At 46.1% G+C, this 19800-nt stretch overlaps 1 long non-coding RNA gene across 1 annotated transcript in view; it reads left to right on the forward strand.

Moving 5' to 3' along the window:
* The first annotated feature begins 1150 nt into the window (after positions 1-1150).
* LOC130540555 (uncharacterized) overlaps positions 1151-19800 on the forward strand; it is a 31774-nt gene continuing 13124 nt past the window's right edge. The window contains exons 1-2 of the long non-coding RNA XR_008954545.2: positions 1151-1370; positions 2577-2732. This is a non-coding gene — a long non-coding RNA (uncharacterized LOC130540555). The remainder of the gene's footprint in view (positions 1371-2576; positions 2733-19800) is intronic.

Below are 19800 nucleotides of genomic sequence, written 5' to 3' on the forward strand. Positions count from 1 at the left end.
TTAGCTGTTGTCGTTGCTACTATTATTCACTGTGGCTGGTGTAGACTGCCAAGGGACTGAGACAGGAATGTAAATGGGCTCAGATTGGAGATGACTTTGTGTGCTGGACCAAGTAGGACCTTTCTAGAGACAGGGAGTCTGAAATTTTTCCAGCCGGGGAGTGACATGATCAGATGTCTCATTTAGGTCACTCAGTCTTATCGGGGATGGGCTAGAGAGGGAAGAGGCTAGAGGCTAAGAGACCAGATAGAAGGCTGACCATGTGATGAGATGTGAACTAAGGCTGTGGCTCTGGGCCACATCAGACACTTCACTCCCCTTCACTCAAGACAGGGATGGAGAGAGAACATTCAGCCGTCCATCTCAGATGGTGGCTTAAACATCGACCTGTCACACCGTCCAGAAACTGGCCATCATCCTTTCCTTTCTCTCCCTCTCCAACCACCTCCAGTCACCAAGACCTGTTGGTTCTCAGAAAGTTCTGTTGAATCCATTCTCTTCACTGAAGACTGCAGCAGCCTCCTGGCTGGTCTCCCTGCCTCCTCCTCGGATTCCTTCACTCAGCAGCTAGAGCAACGCTTCATCTGTGGCCCCTGCTTAAACACCTCCAGTGGCTCCCTGTCACTCTGAGGGCTCAGGCCCCATCATCAGCATGGCTGGCAGGCACCACAGGACTGGCCAGTGAACCCCTCCTTCCTCATTTCTCACTGCCTTCCCTGTTCCCTGATTCCCTGCAACACACACATTCTATACTGAGCCAAGTAAGTGCCAAGTCTCCTCCCACTCTGCGTTTTTGCTAATCAAAATTACAACAACCCGACTGGCCAGCTTTAGATACAAATACTGTCTCATGTATTTGTCTAACTAGCCCTTCCATCTCCAAGACCTTTATAGCAATAAGTCTCATCTTTCCCTCTGAAAAACTCCATTTCCACATTGTCAAACAAATAAGCAAATGAAAACCCAGAGAGTTTTCCCATCCAAAGGTAGAGAGGGAACCAATTACTTCTCCCACTGCACCCTCTGCCAGCAGGGCCCTTTCTTCCCTGATCTGCCGGGTGTAATCCTGCTTGTCCCTTGAGAACCACTCACAGAAGATAACCATTTCATCTGCTAGAAAACATTTCCCAATTTCTTGCTCCTTCTCCAGGCAAAAGGCCTGCTGGCACCTCTGGCCTGACCGTACCCAGAGACTGGATCACATGCTCCTGCTCCATGCCTGCCTCCCCAGCGGAATGGGAGCAATTCCTCCTTGGACCCTATGATAGGCTGCAGAGGGGCACGGCTCAGTGAGCATTTGTTGAGTGCCTGACTGACTACCCTGCTGAATGAATAAGTGAATGAATGAATGACCACACCTGTCTGGAAAGGTAAAAGGTCCGTGTGCTGGCTTCCAGCTAGGAATCTGCCTCCTGCCCTCACTGCCGCTGCTCAGCTCTGTGGCCCTGGGCCAAGACCCCCCATGCGGGCCTTGCTTCAGCAGGGTCCAGGCTCAGCTCTGGCTCCAACAATGCTGGCTCAGCCCTGAGGGTGTAATTCCAGCCGCTCCTAAACCACACACAAGGCATCTGAAGTATGTTCCGTGTCATTTCGAGCTGTCAGCGTTCTGACATCCACCTCGCCCCCGCACCCTAGGCAATCTCAGTGCTCTCAGGCCTTCCTGCTTCTCATTTCCAGGGAAGCCGAAGGGGAGTGGTGCTGTCAGCAGGCTGCCAGAGCCAAGGGAACCCAAGCTGGAGAAGAATGAGTTTGAATCCACCATTCATGTGCTATGTGACCCAATGCAAGTTACACACCTCCTGTGGCCCATGTTAGGGACATAAGCCCCTCATACTTGAAGGACTCTGAGATGATCTGGGCCGCTTAGCTAAAGGCATCTGGAAACCATGTGGCACCCAGTGCTGTCTGTAAACTACATGCACAGTGTGTCTCTCACATACAGTCTGAATGTTTTTCAAATGGATGTAGATGCTGCTGTGATTGATAAATACAACCACATTTAAAAGTTTGGCAGTTATTTTTTTGTCATGATTTTTAGTCCATCAGTGGATACTAAAAGCACAACTGCTATCACATGAGGTAACTGGGAGGTGTTTTTTTAATCCCCATTCTTAAACTATTGCTAGAATCCAATATCTCTTCTTTACAGTTTTGGACATGCAGGTCCAGAAAGGGGAGAGGCTTGTCTAAAGTCCTGAAGCAAGTCAGTGCAAAGCCTAGGACTGTAACCACACTGCACTCACCCCTTCCTCCAGCCCCCACCCAGCTCTTTCTTCTCTGCATTTATTCAACAATATTTATTCAGCACCTGATTTGTGGCAGACTATGCTAGGCACCAGGGAGCCAAAAATGAAGACCAAGGATTCTTACTGTCAGGAGCTGACATCTGGGGGAGGGTGGTGGTTATGCAGGGAGGGACACATTAAACAGATTTGTCCTAAGTGTTAAGAGAAGTCATTGAAGAACCTCAGTGAGAAAGTGGTATAAAGCTCCTGTTGATTGAAAAACTTGAGTGAGAAAGTGGTAATAACTCGGCAAGCTGCTCATATGTGTCTGGCCTTTCCACTTGCTCTTAGCTCCTGAGGGCAAAGCCTGGGCCTCATCCTCTTGTGGATCCAGGAGAGCAGTCGCTGAAGAGAAAGAGGAAGAAAAGGAGTGGCTAGAAAAGAAAGTTTATTTCCACTGCAGGAAGCACTGCCTCCCATCTGAGAAATGTCCCAAGCAGGAATCAGGTAATAAGACTCTGAAAAATCATCTGGCTGGGTGACCGGGGGCAATCATCTTGACCATCATGAGCATCAGTTTCTCCTTTAGAGAACTGGGAGAGGATGTTTTTGTTCTTTAGCAACATTCACCTCCCACAAAATGTTAAGTCTCTATCACCTCAGAAAAGCCCCGGCGTGGGGGCTAAATGGGGAGGGGTTAAGAAGAGAGAGGGAGGAAAGGGAGATATGGGTAGCTAGAAAGACAAGGACTGGTGATTTGGAGCCAGTTCCAACTGGCTTGTGAGACTATGCATCTCATCCCAACACTGCTTTTGGTGACATCATGGTCGTAGTTTGAAATTGGCCACAGTGGGAGTATTTACACCACAGAAATTGACAAATGCTACCAATCAGAGTGCCCCCCACCAGCCAGAAATCTAGCTGTTAAACATTCACCAGCCCGCCACTTGGCAAGACTGTAATGATTAAAATAATAAAGATCAGACAAGACTGAGACTCCCATCTGGCTCAGTGAGCAAGCTCCAGGAAGGGAAGGTCTAGCAGGTGGAGCCACCAGGGAGAAGGGGCATACACATTTACTTCTTCTCTCCCTGGGACTCCTTAGGCTCACACTCACGGACCTCAGTGTCTGTGCCAAGCACTAGGCCAGAGTCTTACATAATTTATCTAATCCTTTAAGCAGCTCTGTGAATCAGGCCTGACTCTCCCTATTATATCCTGACTTCTAAAGGAGACATATGATTTGATTCAGTAATTCCCCTTCTAGGAATTCATCCTGAAGGGATGTGCCCAGTAATGTATGTTCAAAGATGCTCATCACTGTGTTATTTATCATAGAGGAAAAATTGAACCTAATATCCCTAGGTAAGTTTGGATCTATTCCTTGGAACATTAGGAGAACGTTAAAAGAGCTATTTTTGAGGAATTTTTAATGAAGCAAGAAAATGTTCATGATATAATATTAACTATAAAAAGGGTATAAGTTATACAGCATGATTCCAATGTTCATACACATATATATTCACATATACACACATACATGTACATCAAAAAAGAAAATACACTAAAATATCAACAGTTTTATCTCTGGGTGATGGATTTGGGGTGATTTTTATTGTTTCTTTATCTTCTTAGGAATTTAAACTATGAACATTATTCACCATGTTGTGCTCTTGTGACACATGCACTTTGCTATATATATGTTAATACTTCAACAGATTTTTAAAATATATCCATAGTTAATATACAAAAAGCCAATAACAATGCTTGCTTCGGGCTGGGCACGGTGGCTCATGCCTGTGATCTCAGCACTTTGGGAGGCCGAGGCGGATGGATCACAAGGTCAGGAGTTCAAGACCAGCCTGGCCAACATAGTGAAACCTCGTCTCTACTAAAAATACAAAAATAAGCTGGGCATGGTGGCGCACACCTGCAGTCCCAGCTACTCGGGAGGCTGAGGCAGGAGAATCACTTGAACCCGGGAGGCACAGGTTGCAGTGAGTCGAGATCGCACCACTGCACTCCAGCTTGGGCGACAGAGCAAGACTTTGTCCCCAAAAAAAAACAAAACAAAAAACAATGGTTGCTTCATGAGGAGAGAACTGTGTGGCTATGAAACAGGAAGGAGAGGGAGACTTTAACTCTTTACTATTTGCATCTTTTGAATTTGGAATCGTGAATTACGTAACCTACTCAAAAATTATTTAATTACAATTTCAAAAAAAAAAAAAACTACAAGAATGCATACATCCTCTAACTAGGAAAAAATGTTAATTTCAAAAACCATCCCCAATTTACAGATGAGAGAACAGAAGGTCACAGCTGTGGAAGGAGCCCAGAGTTACCCAGCTAGAAGATGGCTCCAATGCACTACATATCCAGATATAGCAATTCCTGAGTGTGTTTGAAGAATTAAGTTTGCAAATTACTGCCTCCCTACAGACACATTACCATTTCATAGATGCAAAAACTGAAAACACCCAAATTTAGAACCTACCTCCCTCACCACTTTCCCCACTCCCAGCCTAGCACCTCTTCTCTCACCACCCCACCAGGCCAACAGGCATAGTCTCTACAACAGTCTGTTAAGGCAAGGATCACCTAGACTGTCCCTGTGAGGCCCAGGGAGGACAGTCACTCACCCCAAGCCCCTCAGCGGGGCATATATCTCTCAAAAGACTGTAATTCAAGAAAGAGTCCAGAACCTCGGGCGGGAGGAAGGAAGGGCCCTCCCAGAGGCAGGGAGCAACATCTGGAACGGTTTGTGCCTTTGGAGCAGGCGTGCAGTCATTAGTAGGGCTTTGGCATGTTAGGGGCAATAACTGCATATTTTCTCTAGGGTGCATTGTGAGCCTCCTTTGCTCAAAATGTAATGAGTATGTCTCCTATCAGGGGAGGAGGGATGTTTGCACTCCTCCCTGGCCTGCCTGGGCTGCTCTCCTGCCTTCTGGTTGGCCTTAGGCTCACCCGCCTTCCTATTTTTAGAAGCGTCAGACAGCCCTAGACCAGCCGCTAGATGTCACAGCCAGTTTGGCTTCCCTGATAGGACCTGGGACCAGTGGGGCACCCTGATGGAGAAAGAATCATTTGCTCCAGTGCTCCTCGGTGGTCAAGAGCCACTTCTTTTCATCTATCTGCACTCAAAGACTCCACCCAGGGGATTTTCCAAGCTTAAAAAATGGAGAAGTATTTTGTTGTTGTTGTTGTTCCCTGGAAGTTTCATGGGGGAAAAATACAAATAAGTTCAAGAAGAGTAGAGATGAACCTGTAGCTTCCTCTCTTGTGTCCCTTCCCCTCCCACCCAGGCTGTTGCTTTCTGTCATTCTCCTTTGGGCCCTTACAAAGGTAGGTTCTTCCGCTTGTAATACCTTTCCTTTTCTCTCTGTGCTCATCCCTGTCTGAAAAACTCAGCCATCTTCTCCAGGAAGCCTTCCAAGCAGGGATAAGTCCTCTGATTTCCCCACAGTGCCTGTGCTTCTCTCTGTCACAGCCATCATCACCCACGGTACTGAATCCTTTCTTACCTTTCTCCCCAACCTAACTATATGAGTCTTGAGAACTGGAGAAGTGATTGTTTCTCTAGCAAGATTGCCAGTGTCCAGCATAGGGCCAGGGGCAGAATAACATGCACAGTAAATGTCAAGTAACTGATTGACTAATTGACTGAATGAATAAATGAACAAATACGGTAATAAAGTGTCAGAGATGAAAGAGGACAGGATGGGACCCCATCATCTTACAGCTAAGGAAACCGAGGCTTAGAGAAAGGGAGAAGGTATCATCAGGAAGGAATTGACAGAATACCAACTCAAACTAACTTAAGAAAAATGTTGGCCGGGCACAGTGGCTCACACCTGTAATCCCAGCACTTTGGGAGGCGAAGGTGGGCGGATCACCTGAGGTCAGGAGTTCAAGACTAGCCTGACCAACATGGAGAAACCCCGTCTGTACTAAAAATACAAAATTAGCCGAGCATGGCGGCATGCACCTGTAATCCCAGCTACTCAGGAGGCTGAGGCAGGAGAATCGCTTGAACCCAGGAGGCGGAGGTTGCGGTGAGCCAAGATCGTGCCGTTGCACTCCAGCCTGGGTGACAGAGCAAAACTCCGTCTCAAAAAAAAAAAAAGAAAAAAAGAAAAGAAAAAGAAAGAAAAGAAAAATGTAGTGAGGAAATGTATTGGCTCATAAATCAGGGCGAGGATGAAACTGGACTTCAAAATGTGTGAAACCCAGTGTTTGAAAGTCCTCTTCATGTCATCTTCACTCTCAGAGGCCACTTTCTTTACAAGGTTGGGGTCTGGCTGTTGGCAGTAACAAGCCCCTCTCCTTAGAGTTCTGCAAATGAAGATACAAGAGCTGCAGTTGAAACAAGGCCCCAGAGAAGGATTCTGAGTGGCCCAATGTGGACCCATGCTCACCCCTTGACAAATCACTGTGGAGTATGGCAGCTCCCAACTAGAGGAGGAGCAATTCTCCCAAACACGTGGGAATCATAGCTATGACCCTTGGGGAAACCACTGTGAGCGGGACAGCCACCCAATTTAAATCTACTAGGGTCACCAGCATTTCTTGAATAACTCTGTACTCAACTCATGTTAGATATTTTCATACCCATTGTCTTACAATAACTCTGTGAGTTAGATATCATTACTCCCATTTTACAGATGAGAAAACTGAAGTTCAGAGGTGGTAAGTAATTGGGCCAAAGTCCTGGAGAGTTATGGAACCCAACAGGACACTTAGTCCCATCCTCCTCTGTGTACAGATGAAGAAACTGCAGCCCCAAGATGGTAGAGACTTGCCTGAAGTCGCAGAGTAGGTCAGTAGGATAGTCTAGGAATTAGAAGTCGTATGAGCATTTTGTCACACTATATTATACGTGTGTAATGGGCATCTTTGGGATATCTGCTCTGCTCCTATTTCCCTTCTTTCAGAACAGCCCACTCACCAATCCACATGACTATGAGAAATGACCCCCAGAGGTGTAGCCTAGCAGCCATGTTTGTTTTATGTGACCCCATGCCACTACCCAAAGCTGATTGGGCCAGGGTTGGACATGTGGTTCCGTTACACCAGTCGCCTCCTCTCTTGGGAATTTGGAGATTGTTTTTACATGGCTGGACCTGTCAGGTGCTGTCAGCAGTCATGTTTTCCTCCATGTGATCTGATTGGTGGAGAAGGTCAGTCCGGGAAGAGAAAAGAGCACAGAGGCAGGGAGAAACTCCCATTTCCTGGGCTCCTGAGAGCTTTCCCAAGTCTGGGCCAAGTCCTTTTATGTGTTTGGTTCCTTTAGACTTCCATTTCCCTTGTAATCACTTCCCCTTTCTTTGTCTGAATTGATTCTAGTGGATTTCTTATGAAAATAGCATCCTAAGATAGCATGTAGCAAAGTACCTTTACTAGAAAGGGTGCTGTTGTGTGAAATCATATCGGTACTTCAGCCATCTGAGATGATCAGATGAGGAGGCCAGTGTGGGCCAGAGTGGTTGGGAAGGCTTCTCTGTAGCAAGCAGGACCACTGTGTCCTTGAGGTGATGCAAGGGAGGCTGACTTGAAGGAGCTGAATGTGCGGCCAGGCAGGGAGGTGAAGCAGTAAACAAGAAAGAGTTCTTCTGGTCAAAGCCATCCAAGGTGTCAAGTGTGTATAGGGAGGGACTGGGAGGCATTAACTCATGGAGTGGTGTCCCAGGGGTGGTTACAAACCAAATCATTACAGTGAAAGCAGTTATGTCCCCACCATATGCTCTAGCCTGACCCTGACATCAGAGGCTTTGCCATTTCCTGAACTTGTACCACACTATCCCACCTTTGTGCCTTTCTTCATGCAGTTCTATCTGCCTAGGAGCCCTTCCATCCTACCTCAGCCCAGATCAAAGGCTGCCTAATCCCTAAAGCCTTGCCCTAGCCCAAAGGGAAAATAAGCTCTCTTCTTTCAGGTTCCCACTATCGTGTAGTTTATATTATAATTACTTGTGCAAGTACCTGTTTCCCCCACTAGAATGTGAGCCCTGAGGCCAGAACTCTGATCTGATTCATCTGCTTCTCTATTGCCTAAAGCTAGGGCTGGCCCCTGCATAGGTGAAAATTTGCTCAGTGCCTGAGTGTGTCCACTGTCCATGCTAACCATGGGAAAAAGTAATATACTTGCTGCCTCCTTATCAACCTCCTACCCCACCTACCAATAAGTAAAGAGAGAAAGATTTGAGGAGCCGGGAGTCCATCCTCCCATGGTGGGGGGTGGAGTTGGGAGCTGTGTGTGGCTCTGCATGTGTGTTACATGTGTGTATGTGTATGTATGGGTATGTGCAGGAGCTCTCTCTAGGTTGTAGTCAAGGAGGGCTTCCCCCAGAGGGAGGCCACAGGCAGAACCACAGGGCCTAGCTGTGTCTGCCACCCCCTGCTCCAACTCTTCATTCTAGTGGCATGGTCTTATATGCCAACAGGCATCAGGCCTGGAGGCTGATGGGAGATTTAGTTAATTGCAACAAAGCCAAGCGTCCTGGGGCACAGTAGAGATCAGTCTAATCTGTCAAATTATGCCCCTTAAAGATCCTGTTAACCTTTGTTAACCTGCAGTTGTACATTTAGGATGATTAGATGCTTCCCTTTCTCATACAGCTCTTCATGCTTACACAGGGCCAGGAGAGAGAACGGAGTGGCCAGGTAAAAGGAGGCTGGATGTTAAAAGGTTTGACGAAGAAGAAGGGAGCAGAAAATGAGCTGGCACTTATTGAATATCTGCAGGTTCCAGCTCTGACAAACATTTCACTTGTACCTCCCAACCAGCCTAGGAGCTAGTTATCGCTTCTTTATCTTAGAGATAAGGAAGCAAGTACTCCAGCGCCAAGGTGGCTTGCTCCAGAGCACATATCTTGAACATGGCACAGTGGGCACTTGACCCCGTTTGCAGATGGTTGCCCTCTGCCTGGAGTCCCATCACCTTTAAAGGGTCTAGAAGTCACAATCTGAGCTTCTCCAGCATCTTTTCCTCCCAGAGCTTTGTGGCTCCAAACCCTCATCACCCTAAACTCCAATCCTCTCACAAGCAGCTCTTCAGAGTAACTCACAACAGTGTTCCTGGCTACAGTCAGACCACTGTCATTACACCTGCTACTTCCCTACCTAGCATTTATCAACATGCATCATTCAGTTGCTCAGTCCTGTGGGTGACTGTCTGATGTCTGCTTCTACTGTCAGACCATAAGTTCCTTGAGGGCGTGGGCTTTATATTTTTCATTGCTCTATCCTCATTAGTTCATTCACTGAACAAACATTTATTGCCCACTATGTGACAGACACTGTGCTAGGTGTTTGGGATACAACAGAGAGAGAGACGACAGAAAATCCCTGCCCTCTGGAGTTTGACCCCTAGAAGAGAGAAATAGACATTAAGCAAGATAAATAAGCAAATTTTGCAGTGTATTGTTTTGGATGGTCATAAGCAATATGGACAGAAATAAAGTAGGAGAGTATACTAGAGAAGGAGGGGGTCCAATTTTATGTAGGAAAGTCAGGAAGGGCTTTGGAAGAGGTTAGAGAGGGAGCCATGTAGATACACACAAAAAGCATTCCAGGCAGTGGGAATACAGTGGGATAGTACTAAGGTGTGGAGGCGGGAGAGGATCTGGTGTTTTCCAGGAACAGCAAGGAGACCCATGTGGCTTGAGCAGAGTGAGCAAAGGGCAGGACATGAGAGTCCTGTGGAGCACTGTAAGGGTTATGCCTTTACTCTGATTTGGGAAGGCACTGGAGAGTGACAGGAATAACATGATCTGGTTTAGGTTTTCAAAGGATCATTCTGCCTACTGTGTTAAGAATTGATAGTCAAGCTGGGTACAGTGGCTCACGCCTGTAATCCCAGCACTTTGGGAGGCTGACGCTGGAGAAGTGCTTGAGCTTAGGAACAACAGCCTGGGCAACATAGTGAAACCCCATCTCTACAAAGAATTTAAAAATTAGCTGGCCATGAGAGACTGAGGCAGGAGGATCGCTTGAGCCCAGGGGTTCAAGGCTGCAGTGAACTATGATCATGCCACTGCACTCAGCCTGGGTGACAGAGTGAGACCCCATCTCTTTTAAAAAATGGAAAAAAATATAATTGATAGTCTCTGATGCACATTAGGTATTTAATAGTTTTGAATAAATGAATGAATTGCACGTAGGAGAGTGACAGGAAAGAAAGAAATTGCTATGGAGGGAAGATAAACCCAGAGGACACTTATAACCTTGATGCCCAGTGATCTGAGTCTAGTTTTAAGGAGCTGAAAGAGGACAGATTTCTTCTGAGCAGAGCGTGAATCTTCTAGCTGTCCGTGTATCTCAGTAAATGTCCCAGGAGATCTAAACTCCTCGTCATGGAAGATGTACAAGTCAGGACAGGATGGCCTCAGGAAAACCTATAAGCTATGGCTTTCTACAGCTAGGAATAGCCTGTGTCCCCCAACCTCCCCTCCAGTCTTTTACCTCAGATTTTGTAAGTGATAGGACTCAGAGATGTTTCTGTCTCCTGCTAAAGGACCTCCACCTGACCTTCAGAGTTGTGAGTCTTCTTGGTACATAATGACAGAGGAGACCCAGGAAGCAGGCCTGCAAGGACACCTTGGCTGTGGAGCATTAGGAACAATATTTGGCTGGGACCGGGAGGCTATCCAGGGTAGCGGGCACTCTGTGGCCAGAGTTCTGGATTCCAGGGAGCCAAGGCCAAGGCAGACCAGAAATTCCCTGCCTTGATTTTTGCCTCTAATTCCTCCCAGAAATGAGGCGCGTCCGTCTTCAAACTCTCGGGTTTTTATGAGGCGATTATGGTGATTACTATAAATCTCCTGTGTGTTGTTTTCAAAGGGGTAATTAAGTGGAGGAATCAGCCACCATTTTCATTTCTCATTAAGTGATTAGGGTTTGTTTGGCAAATCCTAGCATCTGTGGCTAGAGGCAGGCTCTGCTGAGCTTGACTTGGACCATTCACCGCCTACACACAAGCTAAGCATCCAGCACCTCCCTTCTGCCCTGGCTTCTCCTAACCTGAATGAATTAGAAGGAATCCTTTCATTGTGCAGATGAGGAAACTGAGGCACAGAATGCGAAACTGACTCAGCAATATTATACCACACTAGAGCCAGGTTCTGCCTCCCAGAGCAGAACTCTAGTCAGCACACCATGCTGTCTATCTAAAGAAGGAGCTTTCAATAGACTTGTTGCCACTGAGGCAGCTTTGCTTCTGGAAGTAGGGAAGGCTCCTTCTTGAGCCTTGGATCATTTTCTCACCTAACTCTTTTTTCTCCTAGAGCCACCACATCAACAAATATGGCAGACACTGTTGGTTGTCCACCCAACAATCATTTCCCTCTTCCTTTTCCTTTGCCCATTTCTCTTGGTTAGGAGAGGGTACAACCCAATTCTGGCCAACGAGATATGCAGAGATAATACTGGGGGACTTCTGGGTTAAGATTTTCCTCCCTCTTAAAGTCACTCAAGGAGAAAGCCTTTGCTCTGTACTCACTTCTGCTTTTAGATATGGTTGTTTGAAGTGATGCTTGGAGGCCAGGTGCAGTGGCTTATGCTTGTAATCCCAGCACTTTGGGAGGCCGAGGTGGGTGGATCACCTGAGGTCAGGCGTTCAAGACCAGCCTGATCAACATGGTGAAACCCCATCTCTACTAAAAATACAAAATTAGCCGGGTGTGGTGGCAGGTGCCTATAGTCCCAGCTACTCGGGAAGCTGAGATAGGAGAATCACTTGAACCTGGGAGGCGGAGGTTGCAGTGAGCTGAGATTGTGCCACTGCACTCCAGCCTGGGCAACAGAGTGAGACTCTGTCTCAAAAAAAAAAAAAAAAAAGAAAGAAAGAAAGAAAAAAAAAGAAATGATGCTTGGAGCTGAAGCAGCCATTTTGTAACTTGAGGCAACAGGCTAGAAGAAGAAAGCCAATTGTTTTAATTATCTATTACTGCTTTACAAATCACCCCCAAAATTTGGTACCTTAAAACAATTTATTATTATCTTTCACTGTTCTGTGGGTTGACTGGGCTCAACTGGACGGGTCCTACATGAGGGCTGTCATGTTCTTGCAGCCTGACCAAGACTTATTTAAAGACTCTACTGGGCTGGATGTCCAAGATGGCTCACCCACATTGCTGGCAGTTGATGCTGGATATCCCCTAGGAATTCATCCAGAGCTCTTGACCAGGGCACCGCCTTATGGCTCAGGTGTCTCACAGCATGGCAGCTGGTTTTCAAGGGCAAGTGTTTTAAGACTGAGACTCTTAAGAAGCCCAGACAGTTGCTGCAAGACTTATGACCTAACCTTGAAAGTTCAAAATGTCATTTCCTCCACCTTCTATTGGTTAAGCTAGTCACTAAGGCTAGCCCAGATTCAAAGGAAAGAGAATTAGACTGTACCTGTTGATGAGGGAATGGCAAGGTCACACTGCGGAAGAGCAAGTGGCGTGGGAGATATTGTTGTGTCCAAGTATTATATTGGGTAAGTACAATCTGCCATGCCTATATCCTTGGGATAATGATATAGTAAGATGGAAAGAGCTGTTACCTCTAAGTTACTGCACCATCCCTAGAAGGACTTCTTGTTAAGTAAACAAATAATATCCTAAAGGTTTAAGCCAGCCGGGGGTGGTGGCTTATGCCTGGAATCCCAGCACTTTGGGAGGCCAAGGCGAGCAGATCACGAGGTCAGGAGATCAAGACCATCCTGGCTAACATGATGGAACCCCATCTCTATTAAAAATACAAAAAATTAGCCAGGCGTGGTGGCAGGCGCCTGTAGTCCCAGCTACTTGGGAGGCTGAGGCAGGAGAATGGCGGGAACCCGGGAGGCGGAGCTTGCAGTGAACCAAGATCGCGCCACTGCACTCCAGCCCGGGCGACAGAGCGAGACTCTGTCTCAAAAATAAAAAAAAATGTTTAAGCCATTGGAGTTCCGTTTTCTGTGAAAGTTTGGTGTGGGAGCCAAACATGATTGGAGAAGGCCTTCCGGAGGAGGCAGGACTTCAACTGCACATTTCAAGACCATTTCACATTCTTAGACTTGGACATCAGATACTCCTAGGTTTGAGCTCTATTTCTGCAATTATGACTATCTGTGTGGCTCTGAGTAAGTTAGCCTCTCTGAGCTTCAGTTTCCTCATTTGTAAAATAAGGATAATAGTACCTGCCTGTGATGTCATTCAGATGATTAAATGAGGTGATACATAGTAAAAGCTTAGCATGAGGTCTGACATATAAGTGATCTGCAAATGTCATTTATCATTATTTTATCACGTTATTAATTGAGATGAGGAAGAGGAGTCCAATGAGATCATTGTTGGAATATTGAGGGGAGGTGTCAGGAAAGCACTTTGTGAGGGACACAGCAACCCCAGCTCCCATTTATGGGGTACAGGCAGAGCTGGGGGACCAGTGAGGGAGGCTGTAGAAGGGCTTCTGCCCTGGGAGAAGCTGGACTGTCCTTTACAGCTCAGTGATGGGGAAGAGGTGGGAGTGAGTCTATAATTTGGGGGTGGCACAGAGGGGTCTAGTTGGGACCCTGGCAAGTTAGCTTAGAGCAGCCAGCAAGGCCCCAAACCTTCCTCTATGGAAACCAGCCTGAAGTTGAAGGGAGGGAAAGGCCAGCAGAGAAGCCCTCTGCAGGTAGGTTGACCAACTCATCCCCATATGCCTACAACTTTCTGGGTTTAGCATTGAAGATCTTATGTTCTGGGAAACCCCTCAGTCCTGCGCAAACCAGGCTGGTTGGTTAGATTCTGTCAGCTGGAGATCCTCTAGGTAGGGACCTGTAGGAGGCCTGGTGTCCCAGTCTTGGGGATATCACATAGGCCCATGGGTCTGCCCCATGGAGCTACCTCCAGGGCAACCAGGCTTTACATCTCATAGGTCAGGGGCCGCAAAAGCCCCTCAGTGATCACAGACTGCATGTCAGGGTCCGGGGACAGAGTGTAGTGCTGAGTAGAACAGCTTCTCTCCAGAAACTGTCTCAGCCCTTTGGGAGAGTCAGTCTTGTGTTATCACCAGCAAGTAACATGATACCAATTTAGGGGCTCAAAACATATAAGAACTGCATTCATGCCTGAGATCTGTCTTCACCAAACCAAGCCTACTACTGAAATCGCACCATTCACACTTCATTTGTTAGGTTTGAACCAATTCGGACTGTGTTCCCAGAAGCTTTCACCTGTCATGCATCCTCAGGGTAAAGGAGTCCACAGTGCTTTCCTGAGGAGCAGAGAACCTTGGAAACCCCCTAACCGTGGGGTTAAGGGAGGAGGGAGCCATAACGAGAGGCCTGAGACACTTTGAGGACCTCACAATTGGGTCAGTGTGGTACTGACTGGGGACAAGAGTGAGCTTGAGTTGGCATGTCATGACCAGAGGTGATAAACTGATCACTTGTTTTATCCCCTTGTCTCTTAAGGGCCTTCTAAAATGACTGTTAAGGAATAAAAAGAATATAAACCCACAACAATAAAGATAATGGGTGAGGTAACGTCAGTAGACAAGATATTTCAACAAATTTCAGGACAATAAAAAGCAAATGGGCCAGGTACAGTGGCTCACACCTGTAATCCCAACACTTTGGGAGGCTGAGGTGGGAGGATCGCTTGAGCCTAGGAGTTCAAGACCAGCCTGGGCAATATGATGAGACCTCATCTCTACCAAAAAATAAAAATACAAAATACAAAAATTAGCCTGGCATGGTGGTGCACACCGGTAGTCCTCGGTACTCGGGAGGCTGAGGTGGGAGGATCGCTTGAGTCCAGAAGGCAGAGGCTGCAGTGAGCCAAGACTGTGCCACTAAACCCCAGCCAGACCCTATCTCAAAAAAAAAAAAAAAAAAAGCAAATGGAGGAGGGATGGTAACTGATGCAGCAGGGCAGAGAAAGCCTCAGTAGAGTGTGTGCAGAGAGGATGATACAGGCCAGGAAGGAGGCAGCACCTGGGCAGAACCAGCAAGACACAGAGCTTAAAGAGGGGATTGATTGGAAGTCTATACATTGGACAGTCTCTCCCCACCCCTGTGCACAGAGCACTGGGAAAGCTGGCATCTATGCTTCAGGTGGGACATCAGGGCGTTTTTGGAGAAATCTAATGTCCCCAGAAGACATGCTCTGGCATTGGGGTGGGAGTGGAGAGAGGAAGCCCTCTGCTCTAGTGATTGACTGACTGGTTGCCACTGGCAACCTAAGACGTACCAGCTAGTCAATGGGCTTTTTAGTTCTTCATTCCTGAATATGAATGGACAATCAAAGATGACCACACATTTGAGGAAAGCCTCCAAACTCAGAGAAAGACGAACAAATAAAATGGCCTCAGGGGAAATAGGAATAATGCAAGAAACAAAAAAGAACTAAAAAATAGTTTTCTCTACTCTATTTATACCTTCCCAGGGATTCAAGGGGGCATTGGATGCATCAAATACAACTGGATGGTATGAGGAAAAAAGAAACAGAGACCCAGAGAGAGCTCTTGAAAATTCAAGAAATATATATGCTTTTAAATTTAATAGAATGTTGGCCGGGCACGGTGGCTGTTGCCTGTAATCCTAGCACTCTGGGAGGCCAAAGCGGGCGGATCACGTGAGGTCAGGAGTTCAAGACTAGCCTGGCCAACATAGTGAAACCCCATCTCTACTAAAAATACAAAAATTAGCCAGGTGTGGTGGCACACGCCTGTAATCCCAGCTACTCAGGAGGCTGAGGCAGGAGAATCGCTTGAACCCAGGAGGCGGAGGTTGCAGTGAGCTGAGATTGTGCCACTGTACTCCAGCCTGGGTGACAGAGCAAGACTCCATCTCAAAACAAACAAAAAATTTTAATAGACTTTTAAAATTAAGGAAATTTCTCAGAGTGAAATAAAAATATAAGGAGGTAGAAAACATAAGACATAAAGAATCAATCCAAGAAATAAAAAATCCAACAAATGGGAATTCCTGCAAAAACAAATAAAAATGGAAAAGATGAATTATTTAAAGTTACAATAAAACATTTCTCATAAAGTTCAAAATTTTCCATATTGAAAGAGCTATGTACCCAGAAAATGAATGAAAAAATTATCTACACTCAGGTACAGCATCCTAACATTTTTGAACACAGGGATAAAGAGATCTAAAGCTTTCAGATGGGAGAAAAATGAAAATAAAGAAAAAAAGGTCAAAAAGGAATGAGAATCAGAATGACTTCAGAATTCTCAGCAATACTAGATGCTAGAGGACAATGGAGAAATGCTTCAACTGCTCAGAGAACTGAATTTTCCATCTAGAATTCTACATAGGCTGAACTATCACTTTTAAGGATATAATAAAGACATATGGAGATACATAGGAGTCAGAATACCTTCATCATCTGCACTGTTCCTTAGGTAGTTACCTGGAAAGTGTGCCCCAGAAAAACAAGGAAATACACTATTAAAGAAGACTTTCAAAGAGACTGGACTTCATGCAGAAAGCCGTGAAAGGAAGTCAGACGACGGATGTCCAGCAGGCTTGGACACTAGCAGACCACACTGGAGTAGGATAATAGAGGGCCTTGAAAGGAAGTCTCCGGGGAAAGGAGGAGACCAGGTGAAAGAGAGACTAGATAAACATTAGGGAAGGATATAGGCAGTTAGAAACTGAGGAAAAGAAAAGGTGTGGCTGGGAGTGGTGGCTCACACCTGTAATCCCAGCACTTTGGGAGGCCACGGCGGGCGGATCACCAGAGGTCAGGAGATCGAGACCAGCCTGGGCAACATGGTAAAACCCTGTCTCTACTAAAAATACAAAAATTAGCCAGGTGTGGTGGCGGGCACCTGTAATCCCATCTACTCGGGAGGCTGAGGCAGGAGAATCGCTTGAACCTGGGAATCAGACGTTGTAGTGAGCCAAGATCGCGCCACTGCACTCCAGCCTGGGCGACAGAGTGAGACCCTGTCTCAAAAAAAAAAAAAGAGGGAGTCCATATGTGTTACCATTGTGCAAAAAGCAAAGGAGCTATGCTGCTCTGCCTATGGAGTAGCCTTTCTTTTGTTTCTTTACTTTCTTAATAAACTTGCTTTCACTTTACTCTATGGATTCATCCCAAATTCTTGCTTGTGCAAGATCCAAGAACCTTCTCTGGGGGTCTGGATTGGGACCGCTTTCTGGTAACATCTTCCTGGCAAACCATGAAGGGACTATACTGAAGAGACCCCCAATTCAAAGGAAAATTGTCTATCAGCACCAATTGTCTGACTTTGGGACAGAGTTGGAGATGCTGGTTATTTTACCAAGGCTTTGACTGGAATGGCATGGTTTCAAATATAAACAGACTGCTTTAAGGAATCAAAGTTGACTTATAGAGCAATTAAAGCCCCTCAGGAGAGCTGGCCTCATACCTTGTCTACACGGTCACAGTACAGGATTCCTAACATTGTCAGATTGCCACTGCCTTCCTCCTCTGTAACTAAAGACCCTGTACTCGACAGATCAGCTGGCCCTACCCAGAATGATAAACTAGCTCATCTGGTCTTGTGGCTTCCGCCCAGAAACTGACTCATGGCAAGAGGACAGCTTCGACTCCCTATGATTTTATATCCAACCGGATCAATCAGCACTCCCCACTTTCCGACCACCTGCCCATCATTTTATCCTTAAAAACCGCAGTCCCCAAGTTTTGGGGGAGACTGGTTTGAGTAATAATAAAACTCTGGTCTCCTGTTAAAAAAAAAAAAAAAAGGAAGGTAGGAGAGAGAGAAAGAAAAGAAAAAGAAAGAAAGAAAGAAAGAAGAGAAAGAAGCTATGTATATATGTATAGAATATGCTTATTTTATGCATTGAGTACCTAGGGGAAAAATATACAGGAAACCTGGCGTTGCTTTTTTGAGGGGGGCTTGTGGACAGAGATAATGGGGGTTGGATGAAGACATAATTTTCACTGTTTGAAATCTTTACCATTTATTCTGCCTACATTAAGAAAAAAAGGCAAGAGAAGCATAATAAATATATAGAGGCAAGTCTTAGAAGAAACGGCTGAGTCTGAAGTCTTTTACGTCATAGAAGGTGTCAGGGAGATGGAGGCTGTTGCTTTTTAACCATGATATGCATTACTTTGATGAGACTATTTTAAAAATTGTTTTTATTGTGGTAAAATAAACGTAACACAAAATTCACCATTTAACTTTTTTTTTTTTTTTTTTTTTTTCCAAGACGAAGTCTTGCTCTGTTGCCCAGGCTGGAGTGCAATGGCACCATTTCAGCTCCCTACAATCTCACCCTCCCAGGTTCAAGTGATCCTCCTGCCTCACCCTCCTAAGTAGCTGGGATTACAAGCATGTGCCACCACACCTGGATAATTTTTGTATTTTTAGTAGAGACGGGGTTTCACCATGTTGACCAGGTTGGTCTTGAACTCCTGACACCAAGTGATCCGCCCACCTTGGCCTCCCAAAGTGTTGGTATTACAGGCGTGAGCCACCACACCCAGCCCATTTAACCATTTTTAATTGTACAATTCAATGGCATTAAGTACCTTCATGTTGTTATGCAAGCGTTACCACCATTCATCTCCAGAACCTTTTTCATCTTCCCAAACTGAAACTCCAGACCCATTAAACAATACTCCCATTCCCCAATCCTCCCAGCCCCTGGCAAGCACCATTCTGCTTTCTGTCTCTATGAATCCGATTACTCATATATTTGGAATCATACAGTATTTGTATTTTTGTGACTGGCTTAGCTTATTTTATGTAGCATAATGTCTTCAAGGTTCATCTGTGTTGTAGCATGTGTCAGAATCAGCCTTTTTGTGGACGAGTAATATTCAGATGAAACTATTTTTTAAATAGAGGAATAGGAGGAGGGGGAAAAAAGGAGGATGTAGGTAGATAATAAGAGATGGCCTAGGTCAGGCAAATGATGTGCTGTTTGCCCAGCATATTAGTTTTCTATTGCTGCATAACAAATTACCACAAAGAGCAGCTTAAAGCAATCCCGTTTATTACCTCACAGTCCTCTGGTTCATATATCTGGGCAGTGCAACTGACTGGGATCTCTGCTCACAGTATTACAACGTCTGAATCAAGATGTCAGTGGGGGCTGGGCGCAGTGGCTCACATCTGTAATCCCAGGACTTTGGGAGGCCGAGGCTGGCGGATCACTTGAGGTCAGGAGTTCAAGACCAGCCTGGCCAACATGGTGAAACCCTGTCTCTACTAAAAGTACAAAAATGAGCCAAGCATGGTGGCGTACACCTGTAATCCCAGCTACTCGGGAGGCTGAGGCAGGAGAATCGCCTGAACCCGGGAGGGGGAGGTTGCAGTGAGCCGAGATCGTGCCAGTGCACTCCAGCCTGGGTGACAGAGCGAGACTCCGTCTAAAAAAAAAAAAAAAGATGTCAGCAGGGCTGGGCTGTCATCTAGAAGCTCTTTCAGCCTCATTCACACTGTTGGCAGAATGTTCCTTCCAGCTGTGGAACTGAGGTCCTCATTTCCTTGCGGTCGGCCAGGGGTGAGGGGAGCTCCTAGAAGCCATTCTCCCTTCCTTGCACATGCCCCCACTACCTTCAAAGCAAGTAACGGCAGGTCAAGTACTTCTCATGCCTTGATTCTCACT

This window comes from Pan paniscus, chromosome 1, assembly GCF_029289425.2.
Source record: "Pan paniscus chromosome 1, NHGRI_mPanPan1-v2.0_pri, whole genome shotgun sequence".
Taxonomy (NCBI): Eukaryota; Metazoa; Chordata; class Mammalia; order Primates; family Hominidae; genus Pan; species Pan paniscus.